At 37.0% G+C, this 23700-nt stretch overlaps 1 long non-coding RNA gene across 1 annotated transcript in view; it reads left to right on the top strand.

Annotated features, from left to right (window-relative positions):
• Positions 1-4262: 4262 nt before the first annotated feature.
• The window catches only part of LOC113459646 (uncharacterized), a 196005-nt gene continuing 176567 nt past the window's right edge, over positions 4263-23700 (top strand). Inside the window, exon 1 of the long non-coding RNA XR_003381081.2 lies at positions 4263-4511. This is a non-coding gene — a long non-coding RNA (uncharacterized LOC113459646). The remainder of the gene's footprint in view (positions 4512-23700) is intronic.

The following is a 23700-nucleotide window of genomic DNA, read 5'->3' as shown; positions in this document are numbered from 1 at the left end:
GAACTTTTTAAAAAATTATTTTTTTCCAGTAACTTCAGGTATCAGCATGACTGACTAATGCCAAGTGATTAGTTAGGTCATTGAATTTCAGTCTTATGGCCTCTATTATTCTCATCAACTGTAGCAGAACTGCCAGTTTTTAAACACAAAGTTTAAAAACTAGACTGGATTACTTGAAATATTTCAAAGGCCGAAAGGAAAATAGTGTTACTACTGGATCTTACATGGCCTTTGTATTAACGACTGGCAGTATTACATTGTTATTTTTGCATACTGGTACTACTCAGTCTTGCTAGCTTAGCATTTCCTTGCATGAACTGTAAGGATAAAATCATTACTTTATATTCTAAAAGTCTCTTGGTGCCTGGCAGCCTCAGAGAACATTTTCTGGTATCTCTACAAAGCTGGTGCTGTTCATGTTCTATTTACTGGTGAACATGATTCCATGTAATCTGCATTATAATTTTCACTGTCTCAACATATTTCTCAAAGGGAATTGGTAATATGTTTAAGAGATTATTTATGTGAACAGTAAGTAAGCATTTCTGGCAGTGATAGTATGGATGAATATACTGTAATAGTAATATCCTGCCCAGAATCTCTTAGAGTAGCCTAACCATGGCAGATTAATGCTTTCTCAACAAAGTACTGAATTCCACAGATGGAAAAAAATTAGTGAGGGGGGGTGGGGGGGAAATCTAACTGATTTTTAGCATACAAAGTACTTATGCCACATGTTTTGAATCTTAGCCCATTTCCTTCAGTGGCATTCTTTACATTCTTTAATAAAAAAGCACAATTTGTTTATTTTTAGTTAGAACTGAAGCAGTTATTAGCAAATTCTGGTTAATGTCTAGAAAAGCATTATGTTTTGCTTTAAAATGCCCAAAGGACTTCAGTGTTTGTAAAATTAGTCACAGGTGAAGAGTTCTAGGACAAAATTTATGAATCAATCGCCTGATATCGATCAAGTTTATGATCTATGGAAAATCGCCAAGGAAAGACTGGTAATAAACAGGAGGGAATTTGGGGAATATAAAGCTGCCCATATACTCAAATCGCAACAACTTTTGATGTAATAAAATGCCAACAATTTGGTTTTTGCCTAAAGACTGGTTGTGAGTTTGAGTGGTGTGCATGTGTGTCAGTGTCCTTGTACTACCAAAAATAAACAAGCTCACAGAATAAATATATATGAAGCACAGGTAGATATCAGTGTTGGTTTTAAAAAAATTTAAAGTATTTTCAAATAAATTATTTTTAGTAGCTGTTTTTCTTGGTTTTTTCAATTTAATCAGTGAACTAAAAAAATAATGCTTGTGTTAGACTGAGGATAGGTAGCTTTAAGGAGAAAGATAAGTCTGGTTTCACCTACAGAAATGCTATTTTACCTGGTACTTTAAAGATCCCTCAGATGTGTTTGGAAGTGGATAAAAATCATCCTCAATATAGATGAAAATACCATCAATCTTTGCATTTTAAATTTTTAGTTCAGTATATGTTTTCAACAATCTCCCTCTTGAAAGCTGTTATTACTTCCTTCTGAGGATTAACAGCTATTTAAATTTACTTTCTTTCTAGCTTCCCACTAATATGCTAATAGTAAATCTGAACCATCTGCCACATAAACAGAGAAGTGGAAAAACCTTGACAGTCTCTCATTTAACCAATTTACATAAGTTATTATTCATAAAATTAAAAATGTCCTTGAGTTACTTAGTAATTTTGTGGTCATTATATTTTTTCCCTAATCATCAGATACTTGCAATAAGAAGACAAAACTGCAGTAGAACAGTGTGTGTTTGTTACTCGTGGCAGAATGGTACTCATCGTTTAAGTAAATTGAGTAAATAGGTTAGTTGCACAAATGCTGGGGAGAATAACTTCTTAGGTTAGGGAGCATATTTGTTTCTGGCCCATGAGTGGTTAGTTTACCTGGGCCACTCTGTATGTTCTGTACAAATTGCTGCCTAATGGACAGGCACCCATTAATGACTCTGGACTCATACAAGAGCTGTGCATGTTTAAGAGAACAGTAACTTTGGTGTTACTTTTAAAGTAGCAAACAAAATTTAAACTGTAGGAAGACAAAATTAGTGGCAAATAGCATTTATTTTCAGCCTTTAAATGTAATGCAATAAAAAAATAAACCCACAATTTCTATACACCCACAGTGTATAGATTCACTGTGCGTTATTTTTGCCTAACATTGGGCTTGTTCTGTTTCAGAGCTTGTTTGCTCTGTAGACAGATATAGGAAGAAATCTTTGCAAAATTACAGATCATAACCTATGATCTGTAAAAGTGGCTTTAAGGTGCGTTAAAATATCTATAAAGTGAAGGAAAAAGAATGAAAATTGATTTTAAAATAAAGAGGAACTCCCATGGAGAAACAATACAGTGTAAATTATTATTTTGTACCAACTGAAAATGTCTGGCTTTCTACAGGGACGTCTTGTCAGTTTTAGTGACAGTTAAAATCACATTAGTTTCTTAAAATACTGACTGAATTTTGTGCTGATAGACTTTTTTTTCAGTCAAAAGAGTGAAAAGGAGTGGGACAGACTATTTTAAATGGAAGTTAGAATTAGTAGTCCATATGAAGAAAAAAATGAAAGAGTGCTGAACCACAATATTTTACAGTAAATTAGAAATTAGGGAAAGAAAATGTGACAGTTTGCATGAAAAGAATGGCTTTTAAAAAATATTCTATTTCAAGCCAACCAATTTACCAAATGCTATATCTTGAAAAAGAAAAAAAAAAGGTTATATACTGGGGAGTCCATAGCTTTAGTAGTCACAGTCTAGTGTTCTGATTAATTTCACATTTTACTGACATGTCTGCCATCTTCTTTAGTTTATCTGCATGTCTGTCTCTCAATCTTTTCTTCTTATACACCAGCTCCAAAATGGACTGGCAATTGTATTTCAGGCCTTCTTTTGCTACTTAATTGTCTCACAAATGGATCCTTTAAAGGATCAGATAAACTCAGGCAGGTGCTGCAAATCTGAGCTCTCCAACTTGCTATCAGTAATTTTATAGAGCCTAGAACAGAGTGCAGTGAGCTACTTTGGTTTCTTCAAGTTCTCAGAATCCCAGATTGGGTCAGGTTGGAAGGGGCTACAGTCCAACCCAGCCATCTGGTCCAAGCTCCCTGCTCAAGCAGGGTCCCCCCAGAGCACATGGCACAGGATTGTGTCCGTGTTCCAGTGCTTGGTCACCTTCACAGCAGAGAAATTCTTCCTCATAGTCAGGTGGACTTTCCTGTGCATCAGTTTCTGCCCAGGCCTGTTGCTTGTCACCCCTGACAAGAGCCTGGCTGAGCCTCTGACACTCTGCAGATGCTCACAGACATTGATGAGGTCCAATCTCAGTTTTCTCTTCTCCAGACTGAACAGGCCCAGCTCCCTCAGCCTTTCTTCATAAGAGAGATGCTCCAGTTCCTTAATCACCTTTGTTGTCTCCTGCTAAATGTTAACCTTGTTTTGTCCTGACAAACACACCTATAGTGATCAGAATAGAAGACATTTTCAAATACCTTAAAAAGTGGATGAAAAGGCTATAAGTTTGATTCCCCTCTTGTACTGATTCTATATTAGTCATCTTTTCCTGTTTATAGTGCTGCAAGTGTAGTGTTATAGTGCAAAGATTTTTTTCCCTCTGTTTCTCAACATTCCAGACCTTCTACTGTAGTAATTTTTCATGTATATAATTTTGTTAAACAGTAAAGCACACTTACTGACAATTATAGATGAAAGAATGTGGAATCCCTATGAAAAAATTTAATGATTTAATGAAATTATTCAATATTTGCAAGGAGGGTTGTAGCAATGATTTCCTCCCCCCTTTAATTTGTGTTTTTAATTGTTTTGTAAATTTTCCTTTGACTTGTCCACGTAAGTTGCAGTATATGCCTTCCAACTGATGAGCACAGAAACAACACACTGTTCCACAGCCAATCACTCTTACTTACCTACAAACCTACTTAATTAGTCTATTAAAAATCACACAGGCTTTTTGGTCCTTCTCTGCCAAATGTAAATTCAGCTTGTACAGGGGACAGGATCATGAAACATATTGCTGAGCACAAAGTGCTAACCTCAGTGTTGGAGCTGAAATTCTAACAGATGCATTCATTAATCCTCTGAAGTGTGTTGCCATGTTTGGTTTCCCCTCTCCCTCTATGCAGTACAAGAATGAAACCACCTCCCAGAGACTGTGTGAGATTTAAATAAGACTCCACCACAGTCAGGATGCCTTGCCCAATATTGAACACTTCCAGCTGAAGCCACTAGCTGCATAATTAGCTACCACCCATTAGTCTCCCTGACAGAGACTGCTGTGTGAATTCCTACTATCCTGGTTCATAAAATGGCCAAAGGACAAAAGAGTTTATTGGAAAATGAAGGGAGAATTGTAGGAATAGGCAGAGCTGGCTTGTTCTAGGTGGCTGACTTAGTAATTCTCTGAACCAAACCATCAAAGAGGAAGATCATTCTGAAAATAAAAGGTAAGTTGCACAAGGCCTACTTGATTTTTCTAGTAGTCATGGGCTAGTTGCTAGAGGTTACCCCAAGATTATGTTCTTACTGAAATTATTACAAAAACATACCCCTTTTTTCTCTGTAACTCCATAAGCTCATATTATCCGTGAGTTAATGATTTTCATTTATTTCATGCAGATTCTTTAAAATTTCTCAGTTTTTCAGGGTTTTTTTGGTGGTTTTTGACAGCAAAACATAGCAGTAGTTAGTTTCCTGTTTTTCTCTGCCATTGCCATAGTGCAGCTTTGACTGGACTCTAGAAATCCATCTTGAAAAGTAACATCCTGTCATGCAGCTTTCCCTATTTATATGTTTGCACATTCACATCAAGGGCACAGTAACTGCAAACGTTTGTAACAATCCTATTATGTTTTGGAAAGATATTTGTCAACAGCATGTTCCATGCTGCTCTCTTTGTCAGATCAGTTGTTAAAGGCCATTTGAAGAAGTGATTTTAGTTCAATTCTGTGCCGACAAGATTCAATTTCACAGAATAAGCAGCACCATTATAACCAATCTTGGCTTTGTGAGGAAGAGAAGGTCTGAACTCTTCCCCACTTAATCAGCAGGATCCTGAAAAGCAGGGTAATCTTAAAAAAAAAAAGGAAGTTTTTTCAGCACCACACTCATGTTTGAGTCAATAAAATGATATCCTGGAACCTTTAGAAGAGAAGATCATTGATTAAACACATAATAAAGTGTGCAGGTGGGTTTTTCTTTTGAAGCATCATTTAATTAAATTAAGAGGAAAGTAGAGCAAGACAAAAAAAAGGAGCTTACTTTTGGTACAGCATATAAATAAGTTGAGGATCTTCTTGCAGCAGGATGTAGAAATTAAAAGTGGCTATTGAAATTCCTAGAAGAAAATCTATTAAAAATGTATGTACTTGTACAATCTTTAAAAGTCCCTTAATGTCTCACCTGTGGAAGCTATCAGAAATTTTCATCATGTACTTCTTGTCTTAGCCCCTAGAGAAATGGCATTTGACATGCCTTGGAAGCATATATGTGATGACAGACCTTTGGTCTGACCTTAAAGACATGTTTTTTGGTCATAACATCTTAGAAAACCTGAAAAAGTAGTTTCTTAAATCAAGATATAACATTATTCAATAATTTAGCTAAGTATAATTACATCATTGGCAGTAAGATTTACTGTTATGGAGTTTCTTTCTAAAAATATAAACAAAAGTTATTAAAAATGATCAAAAATCTTATTCATTTATTTTTAAATTAATCTAAGTATGTATATATTTACTAGAATTAGTATCTCCAAGTCAAACTAAGTTGTCCTTCATCTGCAAACATCTTTTGTGAAGAGATTCACATACAATTCAGATAAGGAGCAGACATCTAGTTATTTGCTATTTGTATGGAATATATCTGGGAGAACTCTCTCTTTTTATGCTCAATCTTTCACCCATTTTCTGAGAAAGAGTTGAGTTAGTTACAATTAAGATGTACATATGAAAGAAAAATCATAGCTAATTTATTGTTTAAAACAAAGAGGACCATTATTTAATTTTGGTTTTTTGGTTTCTTCTTGTTTTTCTTTAGAATTATCATAACTGTTTCAGATATTTATTAAAAAATTAATGATGAAATGACAGATCTCTCATAATCAACAGAGAAAAAGTGAACCTGGGAACTGCCAAGTGCAATGAGCCAGCAGCACTGTGCTTTTCCTATAGATTAGTTGTTTCAAGACACATTTCATGTTATTTCATGGGCAGATTTATATTCCTCTTTCCTGTGGGGCTCAAGTATTTTTCTGTAGTTGCTCAGTATCCCAAAGGCTCATGTCTGAAACGTTTGTGCACTTTCTATGTTGGCAATTTGCAGTGTTTCTGCTAAGATGGAAAGTTCATTTTTGGGAGCCCTAAACTGAACAGGCACCTTGGGCAGTAGTTAGAAGTTGGATGACATTTGTGGAAGGCTATGTCCCATGTGGGTGTAGAAAAGGAGCTTGTGAAACCCTGTTCCCTTGTGGGTTTGTTAGAAAGCCTAAGGATGTGAAAGGAACCTGTCTTGCTCGCTCTTGGGCTTTGAATGCACCACGGCTATTCAGAACTGTGGAAGGCCACAGCAGGATGCGAAGGAGTTCAGGCAGATATTATCACCTGGGAAGTTATCAGTTGCAAACAGGGACTCAATTTCAGTTTTGCATCAAAATGGCTGTTTTCAGTTAGGAGAATTGAAGAGCTGTAGGACTTTAAAATAAGGTGGTATTTGGAAATCAACCCCAAATGTGAGGGTTTCAATTCAAAACACTATTCAATTTTTTGGTACACAGGGAGAGCCATAACCTGGCATGGGTGTGTGTGAGACTAAGAGACACTGGTTTATTACTTCATCCCTTCATTATTCCATAATTATGCATTATTAATAGTTATGCATCTCTACACATACTTGAAATATGCAAACTGAAATGAATGTGTTGGAGCTGTTCTGTCACATGTGTGAGTGTTCAACATGGTGTTGCTTAGGGCTAACTTATTCTGCATAGGAGTAAGTAAAACTCTCTCCAATTGAAAGGGAGTTTTTGTTTACTTCTGACTTGTGCTTTTGCCTTTCAGTGTCTTTCAGCAGCACAATCAAGGCAGTTACCCATTAAATGTCAGATACAATAACTGAAAGCGTTCTTTTAAACCCACGGAGAATTTTAGCTTTAATATGAATATAGGCTGGGACTAAACTCACCTGTCTTTTTACAGCATATGCATCTAAAAAAGAGCTAATTGTAATTTCCAACCCCTTCATTCAAAGTAGCTTCTGACTTGCTTAATTCTTTAGGGGTTATTTTGAGTGCAGATTGTATGAACCTTTTGCTCTGATCTCTTTTGTGTAGTGTTGCTTCCCCACTGATATAAACACTTTTCTCATGCCTGTCTGCCAGAGCCATCAAATATCTTTTGCAAATGAAACAATTGCCCAACAACCAGTGGATTGTCAGACCTATGAATGAATGGTGGGAACCTGCTATGGCATCTAATGGGAATGTAATAAGGAAGCAAAATTACTCCTTCAGAGAGAGCTCTGCAGTTCCCAGAATAGAACAAAAGCTCTATTAGCTGCTACCCAGCCAGACAGCACAGCTTTAGAGGGCAGACTCCAGGAGAATTTTTCTGTAGGCTCTGCAGGCAATGCCTAAAACAAACAAATTTTATGGAGGTGTCAAGAGGTATACATGCGTAGTTAGAACTGATCCTTTCCTTTTTGTTAGCCTGCTAAATTTTAAGAACTTCATCTGCAGCTGGGAAGTAGTTTCCCAGTCTAAGACACCACAAAATATAAAACTTAAAAACCAGAAACTATTTTCAAGCAATATTGCAAATACAGGTGTATTCCATATTGACTTAATTTCTGGAGGCAAAGCAAAGTTCTAAAGCATTTCATATTTTCACCATCTTTTTTCAAGCAGGAGTCACTTTAATCAATTCAATCTTACTTGAGGCACTGACTTATCTGTGTCCCTTCTCAGACACTATCTATCAATAAAAATACTTTCTCCAGATCTGTTATGCTACCTTTCAGATGTGACAGTGTATTTGTTGTGTCTTCTCCAGCTTCAGTGATTTCTAGTGATGTCTTTTGTCAGTTTTTTATCACAGGATCATAAGGAAAAGACCTAAATTTTCAGACATTCAAGTGTCATTCCTTTGGAATTGAGAGTTTGTGCTGAGGACATTTAGGCTGTGCACAAATGGCTCAGGAGATTATCTTCTGCCCTCATACTTTTGTGAGGAAGCTGAAACAGCAGAGCCCAGTAATAACAACTAACAGCAGAAAAACAGACAATTGGACTGATACAATCATTTACTTCTTGTGCTTTACTTTTGTTGCTGATGGGTTAGGGAAGGGATTGTGAAAACAAGGTGCTAGACTGTATCCCAGATATTTATTGTTCTTTCTGTATGTAACAAGTTAAATTCCTTTGTTTAAATAATACTCCCATGAAACACAGTAATAGGTGTACTTACCTTTAACAGTACCTGCACACATGAGAAAACTATGTCTAGCAAACAGAGGGAAAAACTGCAGTGCAGGTATATTTTCTCCTCGGCTTAAAGGAAGGGAAACAAGCATATTATTAAAGCAGCTTCATATTCGTTATTCTCAGGGCAGAGGATCAACACTAGAGAATGCAGAAGTCATACAGTTTTAGAGCAGGCCAAGGAGCACAGGTTCAGGCCAGGGACAGCACTCAGCAGTGATTCTCTGTCTGTGCTTGTTTTGCTGCTCGGGTTACTGCAGAGGTTCCTGCAGTCCCCTCCTGCTCACCCCCTCACCTGACTGCCTTGTCGGGGGGAGACCTTGCTGCTGGTGTCACAAAGGTCTGTCGTGCATCTGAAAGGAAGATAAACAGTTCTCACTACCTTCTTCTGCCATCAGGACTTGAGGATTTAATTCCCCAAGAGTCATATAAACTCTGTCCTCAACAATTCTTTTTCTCTTTGTTAATACTGACAAATACTTGTGGCTATCAAAGGCCTGGAGATCACTGTATCTACAGAGAGTAAATACAGGAATTAATACTGACCTAAAGCAGCTTGTAGCTGGAAAAATGTTTAATTTGAAACAAACATTAAATATACCATGCTGGTCCTCCTTCCAGAATGGCAGTTTAGGGTTTACCATGTCACACCTGTAGCCATGTGATGACCTGATCAGAGTGTTTCTTATGTTCAAAAGACTCATAAAATGCTGGAAATTAAGCAGAAACTATAAGAAAACGTTTTTAATTAAATAATAACTATGTAGAAAGTGGCTGCATAAATGTTGAAATATATTTATGCAATAAATATTGAATGTGATGGTGTGCACAGGGGTCTCATGTTAAGGGAATGGACAAGGATCTGACTCCATGTTTCAGAAGGCTTGATTTATTATTTTATTATATATATTACATTAAAACTGTAATAAAAGAATAGAAGAAAGGATTTCCTCAGAAGGCTAGCTAAGAACAGAATAAGAAGGAATGATAACAAAGGTTTGTGGCTTGGCTCTCTGAACCAGCTGGGCTGTGATTGGCTATTAATTACAAGCATCTAACATGGGCCAATCAAAGATTTACCTGTTGCATTCCACAGCAGCAGGTAATCAATGTTTACATTTTTTTCCTTAGGCCTCTCATCTTCTCAGGAGGAAAAATCCTAAGGAAAAGATTTTTCGTAAAAGATGTCTGTGACAATTGCATAAAAAAACCATTAAATTACAGTCCAATTTACATTATTTTATCCGGGTGTAAAAAAAGAGCAATAATATTCAGCTATACAGTTTAGTTTCTTAAAAACAAAAATAAAAAGGGAAAGAAGTGAGGTTTTTTTTTTATTTCCATGATCCTGAACATAAATGCATCTTCAAACATCAGGTTTACAGTCCTTGCTAAAGTTCAAGAAATCTGCATATTGGACCAAGTCATATACTGCTGAGTAAGAACACAAAAATAATTATTCAGAATGACAATATGTAATGCACTAGAGAAATAATATTGATAAACCAAAAAGATTTAGGATCAGAACCATTAAAATGTCGTGTTGGACACTATGGAAGTCATGGAGTGATCTGTCTTTGTTTATTAGGCTCTCAGAAAGACATCAATCTGGTAGAGTACAGCTAAAATATTCCCCCATATGTCAAAACCATACGTGGTTAAAAGGGCAGCAGGAGGTGTGTGTGTGGACATAAATAGACCTTCCCACTGTGAAAACTGCTCTCCACTGGGTAGTGGTTTGTGCTGGGTGGATTGCAAACTCTTCTTCCCTGGAGGATAATCAATCTGTCACAGTATGTGATACTTTGTTTTGTAGGAACAAACCAGATCTCTCTTCATACCTGATTCATGTCTTATAAAAATAAATTTTACTAGGAGTAAATTTTACTAGGAGTATTTTTCTCAAAACAATTTTGTCCTAATTCATAGAATGATTCCATAGAATGCTTAGGGTTGAAATGAACTTAAAGAACATCTAGTTCCAGCACCCTGGCCCTGGACAGAAGCATCTTTTACCAGACCAGGTTGACAAAACTCCATCCAGCCTAACCTTGAATAATTTCAGGGATGGGGCAACCTCAACTCCAGTTAACCTGGTCCAGTGCCTCATTCCCCTCACAGTAAAGAATTTCTTCCTCAGATCTAAGCTAAACCTGTCCCATTTCAGTTCTGAAACCACTACCTCTTATGCTGACACTGTCTGCTCATATAAAATGTCCCTCTCCCTCATTTTTATAAAGTCCTTTGTGGTAGTAGGGGGGATTGAAGTTGATGAGAATGAAATTTGTCTGATCTTTCTTTATGTCGTCTTAAAATACTTAAAGGCTGGAAGGAGGACTCCTCAATGCCTTCTCTTCTTCAGGCTGAACAACCCCAGCTCTCTCAGCCTCTCTTTGTAGGAGAGGTGCTCCAACCCTCTTATCATCATTGTGGCTTACTCCACGTCTGTTCTAATGGGTCGGCATCTTTCTCGTGCTGAGCTGGATGAAGCACTCTGGGTGGGGTCCCCCCAAAGCAGAGCAGGGAGGGAGAATCATCCTCCTCACCCTGCTGGTCAGCCCACTCCTGGAGCAGCCCAGGATGCCTTTGGGCTGGGAATGCACACTGATGGGTCATGGCCATGCTTCACCCACGAGAACCCCCAAGCCCTCTCTGCAGGGCTGCTCTCAAGGGTGTCTTGTTCTGGGCTCGGGTCTGGGATTGCCTGACCCAGAAGCAGGATGTTTCACTTGTACTTGTTAAACTTTGTGAGGTTCTTGTGAGCCTCTTCTCAAGGCTGTCCAAGTTCCTCTGTAAAACACCCTAAAAACATCCTGTTTTGTCACCTGCACTGCTCAGCTTTGTGTCATCTGCAAACTCACTGAGAGTGCCCTGGTCTCACTGTCTGTGTCATCGATGAAGATACCGAAGAGCACCAACCCCAAGACAAAGCTCATAATTCTGAGCAACAAAAATGCTTTCTGTATTTAACATCTAATTTAACATCTGCTATATTTCAAAAGGAGATTATTTTTTCTCTTTTACATTGTAGGACTCATGCATACCTTCTGTACTCATGTAGGGGTTTAGTCTTCTCTGTTGTAGAATCTGAGTGTATACCTTTGCAAATACTTTCTTCAAGTATTGTTTTTCTGAAGTAAAACCTGCTTTAGTAGGAAGGCAACTCAGTGATGCATTCAAGTGCAAAATATCCACAACAAATCATGTATTGATAGCTACTGTAAGTGACAAATATTTAAATTATGTGCAATTTTCAACATACTTCACTCAGAGTATATTTCAGATTTTAAAACAGAAACCTTGATGGATCAAAATATTACATATCTGAAGTGAGACAGAGTAAGGATCCATCCTGAACTAGGTGAAGTGTCTGGGAGAGGTGAAGGGTCTGTGGAGCTAAAGCTGAAGGAGAGGCCGCGTTCCAGAGACAGCAAGGAGACAGAGAAAGAAAAACAGAAAAACCACGAGGTCAATCTGCCCCTGACCTAGGAATTCCTCCGATAAAGAAGAATTAGTGCTAAGTGTCATGCAAGATGAATATGTATGAACTTATTGTGAAACTGTATGCATATGCATTTGGAAGGGGGATAAAAGGAGGTCTGAAATCTTCAGGGGTACGCAAGCCCTTTTGGGGAGTCTTGCGTCCGGCGCGCGTCGTAATAAAGCATACCGGGCTTTACAACTTTAACAAGTTGTGAGCTTTCTTCTTTTCTCCGCAAAACAGAAGGGCAGTTCAAAGTCCCATGGGCAAAAGAATTGTTTATATTGTAAGCATACAGGTCATGTTTGCAGTTAGAAAATTGTTTATGTTTTGTTGTATCTGGGTATTTTGAGTAGTAAACCTGTCCTTTCCTGAGGGTCGTGCAATAGGCTTGTTAGAATTAAACTTAAAAAGAGCATTTAGGTTTCTTTTAAAAAAAGAGTAAGCTAAGCAGACAATGTATATCAATAATAGCCTAAGCATGTTGACACATGTAAGCACGTCACAACATGACAAAAATGTACATTTGGGAGACTAAAAATATTTGGCTGTTAAATGTTCTGCTTGCTTTCTTATGAAAAAGCCGAGTGTGGCGTATTTGTCATGTGTATATCTGTGTATGTATGGTTTATGTAGCTATACTTTTCCATTTAATAAAATGTTAGATCTTCAGCCACGGAGATTTAATTGAATATGTAATCACTTGCATCTCAGCAGGAATCAGAAAAAAGCCAGAGAATTAACATTGAAGTCAAGGAGATATTGAACACTTGAGAATATCAAAAAATCAGTCAAGTAGGGTCTCCAGATGACTGTGAATTGGGACATTTCTGTGATCAGAAAGAAATATCCCTGTTAAAGAAAAGAGGCATCAGATGATTCTTTAAACTTTGCTTTTAATAGCTTTCTAAAGCACTGTTTTGTAATAGGGTTAGCTTGAAATGTCTTTTTGAGGAAAAAAAAAAAGATAATTAACACAGATAAAGGCTTAGAGAGGCTTGTGCTGCAACTGTTGAAACTGAAGAAACAAATATCTAGTCATTCTCTAAGTTGGCCCAACAGAACAGGAAGTATTACATGGAAAATTTAGTTGGTATGGAAGATAAACAACAGTATTTAATTACTCAGCAGTTCTCTTTAAGAAATAATGACAATACAATCAAAAATTTGTATGTGTTAATTCCTTTGAATTTGTATGTGTTAATTCCTTTTTCTGTTTTCAACTCCTTGCTTTCTTTTCATAGTTGTGATATATGATGTCCACGGTTATTTTGGTATTCCCAAAGCATTTTCTACTTAGTGTCTTGGCAAAACATCATGATTTTGACCAGTTTGGCTGTTTTCTGAAATCTCAGCTCACAACAGATGGTGAGCCTCAACTGCTGCATGAAACAGGTAAAAAAACCCCAAACTTAAAAACCTATGACCCCTTAAAATATTGTTGGCAGTTTATCAAAGATGCTTTTCAGACAACAGGTATTCTTATCTTTATTTCTTTTTAATATTAGTGAATCTGTATATTCACTAATATTTCAATATTAGTGAATCTGTATATAATGGAAGTCGATTGCTGATGACCAACATTGTTATCCTTTTGATTTTTATGGATTTTAATTCTTGTTCCAAATATATCCTCTGCAGCATAATGCACAACACCTTCTTGTAACTTGGAGGGTTGCAAGAGAGGTTGTGGGATAACTGGGGTTTTATTTTCTAAATAAATAAACAGATTAAATTTTCATGTTTTATAGAACTTATTTACTATATGGTACATGCAGGACTGGGACCAATGCAAGCACAATAGGCTGGAGAGAGCAGCAGATATAGGTTCAAGAGGTTTGTAATTGGGATGGGTGTTTTGGATGAGTGATATGTTTACCCTTGGTGCAGCAGCAGTTCTTGGATGAGCTGTTTGAAGGCAGCCAGATTCATACTTTTTCTCTCAGCATTAATGAGATTAAATTGCTATCTATTTTGTTCCGTGGTGATGCAGAAAAGAAATTCAAACCTTGATTGCTCTGATAGTGATTGGATGTGTGAAGGAGCTCTGACTAATTATGAAGGAGTGGGATACACAGTGCAATAGTAGGGGGTACAGAGAGCTGCTGTTTGATGTTTTCACCCCTCCTAGGATTGCACCATGGGCTGTGCCTCTGGACCTTCTTCTGTTTTGTCCTCCTTACTGCATGTTCTTGCTTTTGTTACTCATGCTCTTTATCCTAGTCCTTTCACCAAGCTTCAGAACCTAGAAGTAAAACTCACCAAATGGACTGACTGATTGTCATAGATAACTTTTTTTTAAGGTGGCATTAAGACTTTGAATCCTGTAACTTTTAAAAATGTAGAGGTGAAAAACCTGACAGTAAGCAGTCAACTAGGACATTTTTCATCTGCTTTTTTCTTTTTCTTTTTTGTAATGTCAGAAAGGAAAGTTACATCTAATTACACCTTCAAGTATGAAAGCATTTAGCTGATTCATTTAATGAAAGCCTCTTAGAAATTTTGCATCATGTTCAGCAGGACTATATGAGAAAAGTGTCAATATGTACTAACATTTCCAAAGCAGAAGTTTTGCTTAGAAACTGGAGACAATCAGTTACCTATTTCAGTTTACAGACACTTTAAAAGAGGGAGTGAAATCTCCTTAGCAAAACAGTGTTACAAAATAAATCACTGAAGTTTGAAAATAGTATAAATCTAGTTTTCTGTCTGCACTCTCTGCAATGTTCCTCTCTGAAAATCTTCAAAATTACCTGAAGGGCTGAAAATTATACTAATTAAACCAAAATGTTACTAAAATTTGTGATTTCAGTAGAGTAAGTTATTTCTGGCCAGAAGTGACACTATACAATCTGAAAGCAAATAATGTTGACTTAGTTATAAAACCACACAAAAACCCTCAACAACAACAAAACCCCCAAAATATCTTGGTCCTCCTTCATGAAAACACTTTTAACTGGTAACAGTTGGATCAATCATTCCTTTGTAGATATGGACAAATGAGTGGGTTGTGTTATATTTCTTGTTGAATAAAAAATCTAACTAGTACTATGTTCCTTAGAGGCACATCAAACCATTCCTACTAAAACCATGGGAATGCCAAGCAGTGGATATTTGGATAGGTCCTTCATTATCTTCCTAATGGTTTTCATTTCAATAACTGTAATCATAATTTAGTCAAATGATACTTAAAACAACCTGAGTAGCAAAGCAACATACCAAATAAAATCACCATTTGGTGGCAGGCTATGTGACTCATGTGAATGCTGAGCTCTACAGACAGTGTCAGGCTGGGTAAAGCTCACAAAGTTCATTCTGCTGTGGCCAATGTGAGCATGCACAAGCCAGTGGCATATCCATGTAGCTGGGGATCTCTGTCACAGGAAGCTTTATGCACTGAAATCCCTACACGGAACCACCTGCTGTTTGCATGGCTGTACTTTATTCAGCAACATAACATGAAATAACAGACACAACATAATACAACATAGCAACCTAGCCTTGAACAAGCACTCCAGCTGTCACTGAGAACATTCTTTGCTGTTGTTTGTGAGTGTGATGACATCACCTTGCTCTGCTATAATCAGGACTGCAGTTGTGTAGGGTTTCTTGTAACAGCACTATGAAAAAAATGATCAGCTACTGCCATTTTATGTGAATATAATGAAACAAAGTGAACAGGCCAAGCCTCAAATGAACTAACGTGCTCCCAGTGAACCTGCTTCTGATGCAGAAGGATCTGAAAGTGAATGTAGCCTTTAGGAACTCCATAAAATATTTATAGTATCTTGTTCTTTATTTATCAATGCCACCAGCAACAAAACACTGCTTCATTTTACAGAAGCTCCATTTATATAGCACTGCATAAGAGAAGCAAGCAAAAGCCAATGAACAGAGAAATAACCCTGACTGGTAAAATGGGATTTGAACCATAAAGTGGACAAATGCAGCTCTGAAAACAATTCTAATCTTTGAGCTGAACCTATACATTATATATTTATATGCATGCACATGCCACTTATATCATGCTCTTACCCATTAGAAACAAATCTGGGTATGGTATTTTTGGTTTGATTCTTCTCATTGCTTGTGTCAAATAAGTGACTTCTGTTTGGATAAATTGTTTCACTATAAACCCTTTATGTAGAAAAAAAAAAGAATATTTAGAATTTCTGTCAGATCACAGTGGCCATCTGCATTTGCACATATCCAATCCCAATGGCTGGCAATAAAGAGCTCATTTAAAAGCATGAGGAGAAGGAAAAATGCTCATTCAGAAAATACTCAGTGTTGGCAAGTTTGTGAATACTAGAAATTTCAGACATGGCATTTGCATTTCAGTTTATTCATTTGACCAAAGAGTACACAAAATTAAGGAAAATGGGAAGAATTTTTGTGTGTTGCTTTAATATTTAATTTAACTATTTAAAAAGCAAAATAAAAATGCCGCTGAAATTAACTTCAAACCACAGAATAACTGTTGTGGATGGCCTTTGATGTTCTTGCTTAGCAGAGAAAGGATTCACTTCTGATTCCTCTGTACCTTTGCAGTACTGACCGCATGAGTCACAGGCAGGCAGAGAACACATCACCATCTATCATGCATAATTTATAAGATGGAGCACCGAGAAGAAATAATATTCTGAATAGCCCTAAACCTCATCCTGACATTAGTTCTTATGTCTGAACTATTTTTTAGAACTAATTATTCTTTCTAAGGTGGATATGAGCTAATGTTTTACATCAAACTGTCAGATCATACAGGAATGCAACATTCCTATGCTATTGTTTTTGCTCCAAAGGACCGACTTCCAAAAGAAAAGAAAAGCAAAATCTCATTTTATTGCCATTTATGAATGTTTTGAAATGCCTACCATTATTTTAGTTTTTTTTATATGTCTGTTTTTGTTGGGCTAAACAACATTCATTTTCTGTTTTGGTGGAAAGTTTTGATCAGTTAGAGAGAAAAGCACATGAATTGTTAGGAAAACTTTCTGGGAACTCCTCCCATGATGAAGAATTGGAGGATTATTCTGCTGATTATTTATGCTGTGTTTTGTAGAATGGCTTATTTTAAATAGAGCAAAATCCCTGACATAGCTAAAACTTTGCACAGTTCCCTGAGCTGCTTTTATGCAGTCAGTGTCTTTTAAATACTGTTATATAAGATAGCTCTCATCCTATTTTAATGGTTAAGACTTTTGAAACAAGCTCTTTTGACAGTGTAGAATACATTTTGAAAAATCAGATAATCAGATCTTAGGAGGAAGTTTCTGCTATGTAGGTTCAGGATATGTTAGTTAAGTGGTCTTTTTTCCTATAAGACCCACTACCTTTTACCAATGTTAGTCCTAGAGAGGAAATCTTAGTTATTTATATTATGGAGCAAATAATAATGATTTTGTTCATTTGCAGATTGTGTGTCCATCTGGTCTTTTCTAAGGTAGGAAAAAAAGCTGCAGAAGAGAAATGAAAGCATCTTTTGCTCCAGTTGTGATGGAGAAAAAAATCTCAAGAGAAAATAAAATGAAGGCGAGGGCTTACATTATGCTGGCTTTTTTTTAATATGTGTGCCTGGAAATAGCTTGTGTTCTTCTCCTGCTACCATCATAAGCAGAGATGAGAAGAAGAGGTCCCTCATCTCTTTTGAGAACAGTAGTGATGCAGTTTAAACTTAGCAGCTCTCTAGGTAACACTGTCAATTCTGCTTTGACAATTAGTGATGAAGGAAAGTGTCCTGAAGCAAGGGATGTGAATATTTCAGTAGGTGGCATTGTCTCCACTAAGTCAGTGTTGCTAGAGGGCATTTTGGTGATGGTGTTTCAAAATGTAAAGCTGACATCCTGGTCTCTTGTAGCTGTTGAGATAAAAGCCAGTGATATTTTTACAGAGATGAATAATATTAGGGAAATCTACTTGTGATTTTCTTCATCTTTAGTTAATGTAAAATGAGGTGAACACATGCTCCTAAATACCTTTACTCTTCACTCTTTTCAGTGATGTATGCACCTGTAGTGCAGGAGCTGCACTTAATTAACATTAATATTGAATTTATATCTTTAGACTAATGGAGAACAATTAAAGTGAATCAGCAATTTTATCAGGATTTAAGTAAACAAAGGTCTAGACTGCAAAGAAAGGACTTAGGGACGAAAAACAGTCTGCACAAATGGCTGTTATTAGGCCCTTATGAGGTTTCATTCTCAAAACCTTTAAGCTGGTCTCTCCTATCATAACTCCTGCCCTCTCAACATTTTTATCTGATCAGTTTGTCAGTCTGTGTTGGAAGAATGGGCATTACATTTACTTTTACCCTCTCTTATGAAAATTGGTTTATATGTTCTCAGTGTATTGGGCGGAAAGTCACCACTTAGATTGTCATTCTGCAAAAGCAGCCTCAGTTTTTAAAAATCCCATCTATTCCTGTGTACAAAGCAGCAACTGGCTGTAGTGTAACCATGGAGACCTGCAGCAGATTCAGCAGTTGATTTTAAATCTCATGTTTCAGACCAGAAAATGTTAGATACTGTGCATCGCAGAGGTGACAAAGCCAGCCCCAAGGGAGGGCTGCTGGATGGGCAGCATGCTGGAGGCCCTCTGGAACTGCTGGATCCAGGTCTGCTCTCAGAAGGACTTTCACTGTGTCAACATCCATGCATGCCAGGCAAAACCTGGGACCAACCATAGATTTGAAGACTGGAAAATCTCTTGTGCTATTATTTGATTTTCAAAAATACCTAGAACCCTGGCTCTGACATGGAAATCCACATTTTATCTTCCCTTGCAAGAGACCTACCCCTACCAGTCTTTCTAGTGAATAGAAGTAAATTGTAAGAAGATTATAGAATTATATCTTGTAGTTATATGGCCATGAAACTTTCCTCATTAATAGAATATGTCAGGGCTGGACTCATCATACTGATTTCAGTGTTGTTGCATTACAGGTACATTTGATCTTTATATAAATATTTTTGTACACTATGGCTGTATATCTTTTCCACATTCTTCCACAATGTTCTCCTATCTTAGCAATTTTCATTAGAGAAACTTTGCTTAGATCAGGTCATAAATGGATAGCTGCTTGAAGTAATAGCTCCAATAGGATCTCTGTGTTAGTTATATTGTGGAAGAAATAGCTTCTGGATATTCCTTGTGGGGTATGATCAGAGTTAGGGATCAAACAATTTTAAACAGTGATTCACCATGAGAAGCTATGCAAAATCAAGGTTGTTTAAACAGCATAAAACCAGAGATACAAGTCAGGAATTGAAAATAGCCTAGCTGATGAGAATAAAATAAAAGTATTTGGATAAGGGAAATACAGGGCATGGAAATTATAGGATCTTTTCTTTGCCAAAACTGACCCTCAGTATATATCAATCTTATTTCTCTATTCAAGCAGCAGAGCTTTCAGCATTTGGCTTGTCTTATCAATATCATCAGGTCTGATGTTCCAGTAGGTGATAAATAGCTGTGCTCCTTTGAAGAAAAGAGATATATTGATACTTGTGGCTAACATTTCTTCTGTATATAAGAAAGCTGTATTACTGAACAGGACAAATGGCTCTTTAGAACATAATTTCCTAATTGACTCCTGAATAGCTGATGTTGGAAAGAAAAGGTTACTCTTGAAGATCAGGGTCTTATCTATGTATACACATTTGAGGTTTCAATCCCTGAACTCTAAGAAGACTATTTAGAGCATGTACAATATCTTTTTTTGCCCTTCCTCTTTCATTTTTAGATCATTCTTAAGTGTCCAATCAAATATTTCTTTGCTCTCCACTGCAGTCTATGCACAGGAAATTCTATATTTTGTTTTATGTGGGTAGAAAAAAGCATCTGCACCCACTATTCTTCTCTGATTCTGCTCATTGTAATACATTATACGTGGAGGGAAGGGAGTGTTACTCTTTTTGGTTTAACAGTGGGAGTGATTCAGAGCATTAAATGCTTTCTTTAGTAATAGGCTGTGAACATTTGTGAATGCAACTAGTAAGTCAGAATCTGAACTGAATTTGTCATGGCCTTTGCTGAAATAACATCTCCTCCCTGCTCATTGCCAGCCCACCTCCTCAGACGCACATGCAGAATGCTGGTGTAAGCTGTCCTCCCTGAGGTGAGGATGAGGCACTCCCAGACATTGTTCCTGCCCTGGGATCCATGAGAGCTAGGGATTTTGGCCTGCCATGGATACTGCACACATTAAATTCTTTTCTGCAAGGCCACTTTCTCTCAAATAACCCTCTGGCATGGATTGCTGCACAGGGTTATTAAATCTCACATGAGTATTTTTCCTTGTTGAGCTGCAGCAGATGCGTCAAAGAAGGAGAGGAGATTCCTTGGAAGATGGGAAAAATTTGCAAAAAGAAAATGTTTTGGAAGGCAAAAGTCATGGAAGCTAAAAAAAATGGATAAAAAGGAAATGAAAAAAGCAAACATGCATTTTTATGCCTGTTGCACTTCAATATTAAATTTTTATTCCAGGAACATATCAGATCTAGGCAACAAGAGTAGAAAGTAGTTTCCATGTTATATTTCTGATCTCATACTTTTCCTTGCAAAAGTGGGATTAAACAATGCCAAAATGTTTTTATGGTGCCATGGGATTCTGCAGCTACTGCAAGTTCTCTGATGGAATCTGTCAAATGTAAAAGCATATTCATTAAGGTCGTGCACTTTTCTGCTCCCAGCTCTGTGCAGCTGTGGCATTTTTCCATCTGTGTTTCTTGTTACAGATCTGAATGACTCATCCTTGAATCTGCCTTTGAGGTAGACAGCTTTCCTATGGCAATGAAATCCAGCTGGTATACAAAAAAATAATGTGTGTTGGTATCAAGGAAGGATCATTCTTCAAAAAGTTCAGCTCCGTCTAAAAGCTGGGATTTTAACATTCATTTCTCAGTCTTATTTTAATGGTTTGCACTTTTTTTCTGTATAATATAATTTTAAAGGAGTAGACCAAATATTAAGCTCCCTATACATTACCAGTAAAACACTTCCTCTGGATCTTCAAATAGCATTAGGAAGAAGAATCTAAATCTTGCTGAACCTCTATGTTTTTCTCTGAAAATACTGATATTTTCTACAGTTTAGTTGACTAATTTTACTTCAAAAACTGCAATATACTCTTTTCTATTAGATAACATTTGTATTTTAGCTCTTTTTTAAAGTTTAGTGTTTATGTAAGCCTTCCAAATGTCTGTGGGTTATTAAACTCTCTTACTTGCTCACCAATTAAACAATTCCTTTGCAAAGGCATCAATTGAATTGATTCGCAGGGGAGCTGAGAGAATGTACAATGTGATACTGACTATTATGTGAATTCTGGAAGACTTAATCAAAATGAGGACTATAACGTATGTTACACTACATTTAAACAGTTTGAGAAATTCATTGTGCTCACAGTAGGAAAATCAAGTGTCTATATTAGAATACAGAGCACGCAGCCAATCAAATTGACACTCGAATAGCAACTTGAAACTGGAGAAACCTTGGTCTCATCATTGATATTTTACAATTAAAACAATGCTTTCCCCCTGTACTCAGCACTAGTGAGGCTGCATCTCTTGTCCTGCCTTCAGTTTTGTGCCTCTCATTACAAGTAAAACATTGAGGGGCTGGAGTCAGTCCAGAGGAAAGCAATGGAGCTGGTCAAGGGTCTGCAGGACAAAGCTTTTGAGGGGAAACTGAGGGAGATGGGGATGTTTAGCCTGGAAGAAAGGAGGCTCATAGGAGACCTTATTACTCTTTACAACTGCCTGAAAGGAGGGAGGAACAAGATGGGTGTCTGTCTCTTCTCCTAAGTAATGAGATATAGGACAAGAGGAAATGGTCTCAAGGAGTACCTAGGGAGGCTTAGATTTCATATTAGATGAAAGTCCTTTAGTGAAAGAGTAGTGAGACATTGGAAGCTGACTAGAAAATGATAGAGTCACCATCCCTATAAGTGTTCAAAAATGTGTAGTTGTGGCATTTGGGTGCTAGTTTAGTGGTTTAGTACTGAACACAATGCTTCTTTAGCACTGGGCTCAATGATCTTAGAGGTCTTTTGCAGCTCTAACAATTCTGTGCAAACAAAAATCTAGTACAGAAATTTTTTGCATCTCTCCTAATAAAGAATTAAAAGACTGTGAGCACCACACTTCTGCTGTCAGTATAGTTGTTTATCCAAATATGTCATGGAGGTGTTCAGAAAAAATGAAAGCAAAATCACTGCTCAGAAAATGTTAATGCAAACTGCCTTTACACAGACCAAGATAACATTTATCACAAATACAGTAAAAAATTATTCCCTCCAACAGCAACTACATTAGTCACAAATATCCAGAAGAAATCAATTACAGGATGATTGACATGAAAGCATGGGACAGCACACAGACCCATGTGAAACACAGACCAAAATTGCCATCAGAATATATAGATGTACTTGGATATTGAGAAGGAACTCTACAGATCAATATCTTGCATTTTAGCATAACAGAAAAATCAATGCTTCAGGAAACAAAATCATTATCAACTTCAATTTCCAGGATGTTTCTTCCAGTTAGTAAAAAAGTCTTGCATATGTATTTGAAGTAGCTTTAACAAAACAAAAAAACCCAAACACTTGAAAAAGAGAATGTAATACTAGAAGTAATACTTAAAACACCTATGACTATTTGTAGTAATAAATCTTGTAGCATTACACATGGCTGTTCTGGCCCTGAAGGGAGTTTCTGTTCCATTCATATCTTTGATATGAATTTTTGCCGATGCTCTCACCTACCAGTCATCCCCAATACTTCTGAACTGTTACAATTTCTAAGGAAATGCTGAAGACCATGCAAAAAAAATAATTACACATTTAAGACTGAATCTATATTGTAATCTTCTGATCAGTGATCTCATCCAGTGCATTTAGATCAGAGAATCATAGAAAGGTTTGGGTTGGAAGAGGCCTAAATAGCATCTAATTCCAACACCTCAGCCATGGCTAGAGATGCCATTCACTACACAAGATTGCTCAGAGCCCAGTGCAAACTGGCCTTCAATATTTCCAGGGATCGGGTATCCACAGCTTCTCTGAGAAAATGGCAATGGTGGAACTCGCTGAGTTACCAGAATAACCTAGGTCACTTTACATGCTGTTTCTACAGAAAAAACAGAATTTCACTCTGTCAACTAAGAGATAAAAGCCTTTTGTTGAGTCTTTCAAATAACAAAAAATGGCTAACCTAAGTGAAATATGTAGTTTGGTATGCAAAGTAGAAATGAAAATGGGACTCACCTTGACACATGAGCATTTGCAAAATGTATGTGTACTAGAGCAATGTTTTGAAGCATACACCTGCAGCAGGTGGTATATGCTGTAATTTTGTTACAAGTATGTTAAGTCCCAAATGTCTGACTGCAAGCTTTGACCGTGAATGTTGGAACACATGTGTACCACTGCCAATAGCATAGACATAGACATGCTTCCTCTGCTATTGTCTTATGGCAAGAAGGATGACTGACCTTCACCCTTGGCCCTCTTTCATTTAAAAATGTCCTTGCTAGTCAGAAAACTTGATATATTTTCCAGAACACCTGTAATTAATAGAGTCACTTGTGTACCTAGAATTTTTCACAGATTTTGTACAAACAAGGAGCAGGAGCAATGCAAAACACAATTTTAATTCAAACTTAATTTTGCTTTTGA

The sequence above is a fragment of the Zonotrichia albicollis genome, chromosome 5, assembly GCF_047830755.1.
Source record: "Zonotrichia albicollis isolate bZonAlb1 chromosome 5, bZonAlb1.hap1, whole genome shotgun sequence".
NCBI lineage: Eukaryota > Metazoa > Chordata > Aves > Passeriformes > Passerellidae > Zonotrichia > Zonotrichia albicollis.
The sequence above is the reverse complement of the archived record's forward strand: the minus strand, read 5'-3'. Positions and strand labels throughout refer to the sequence as shown.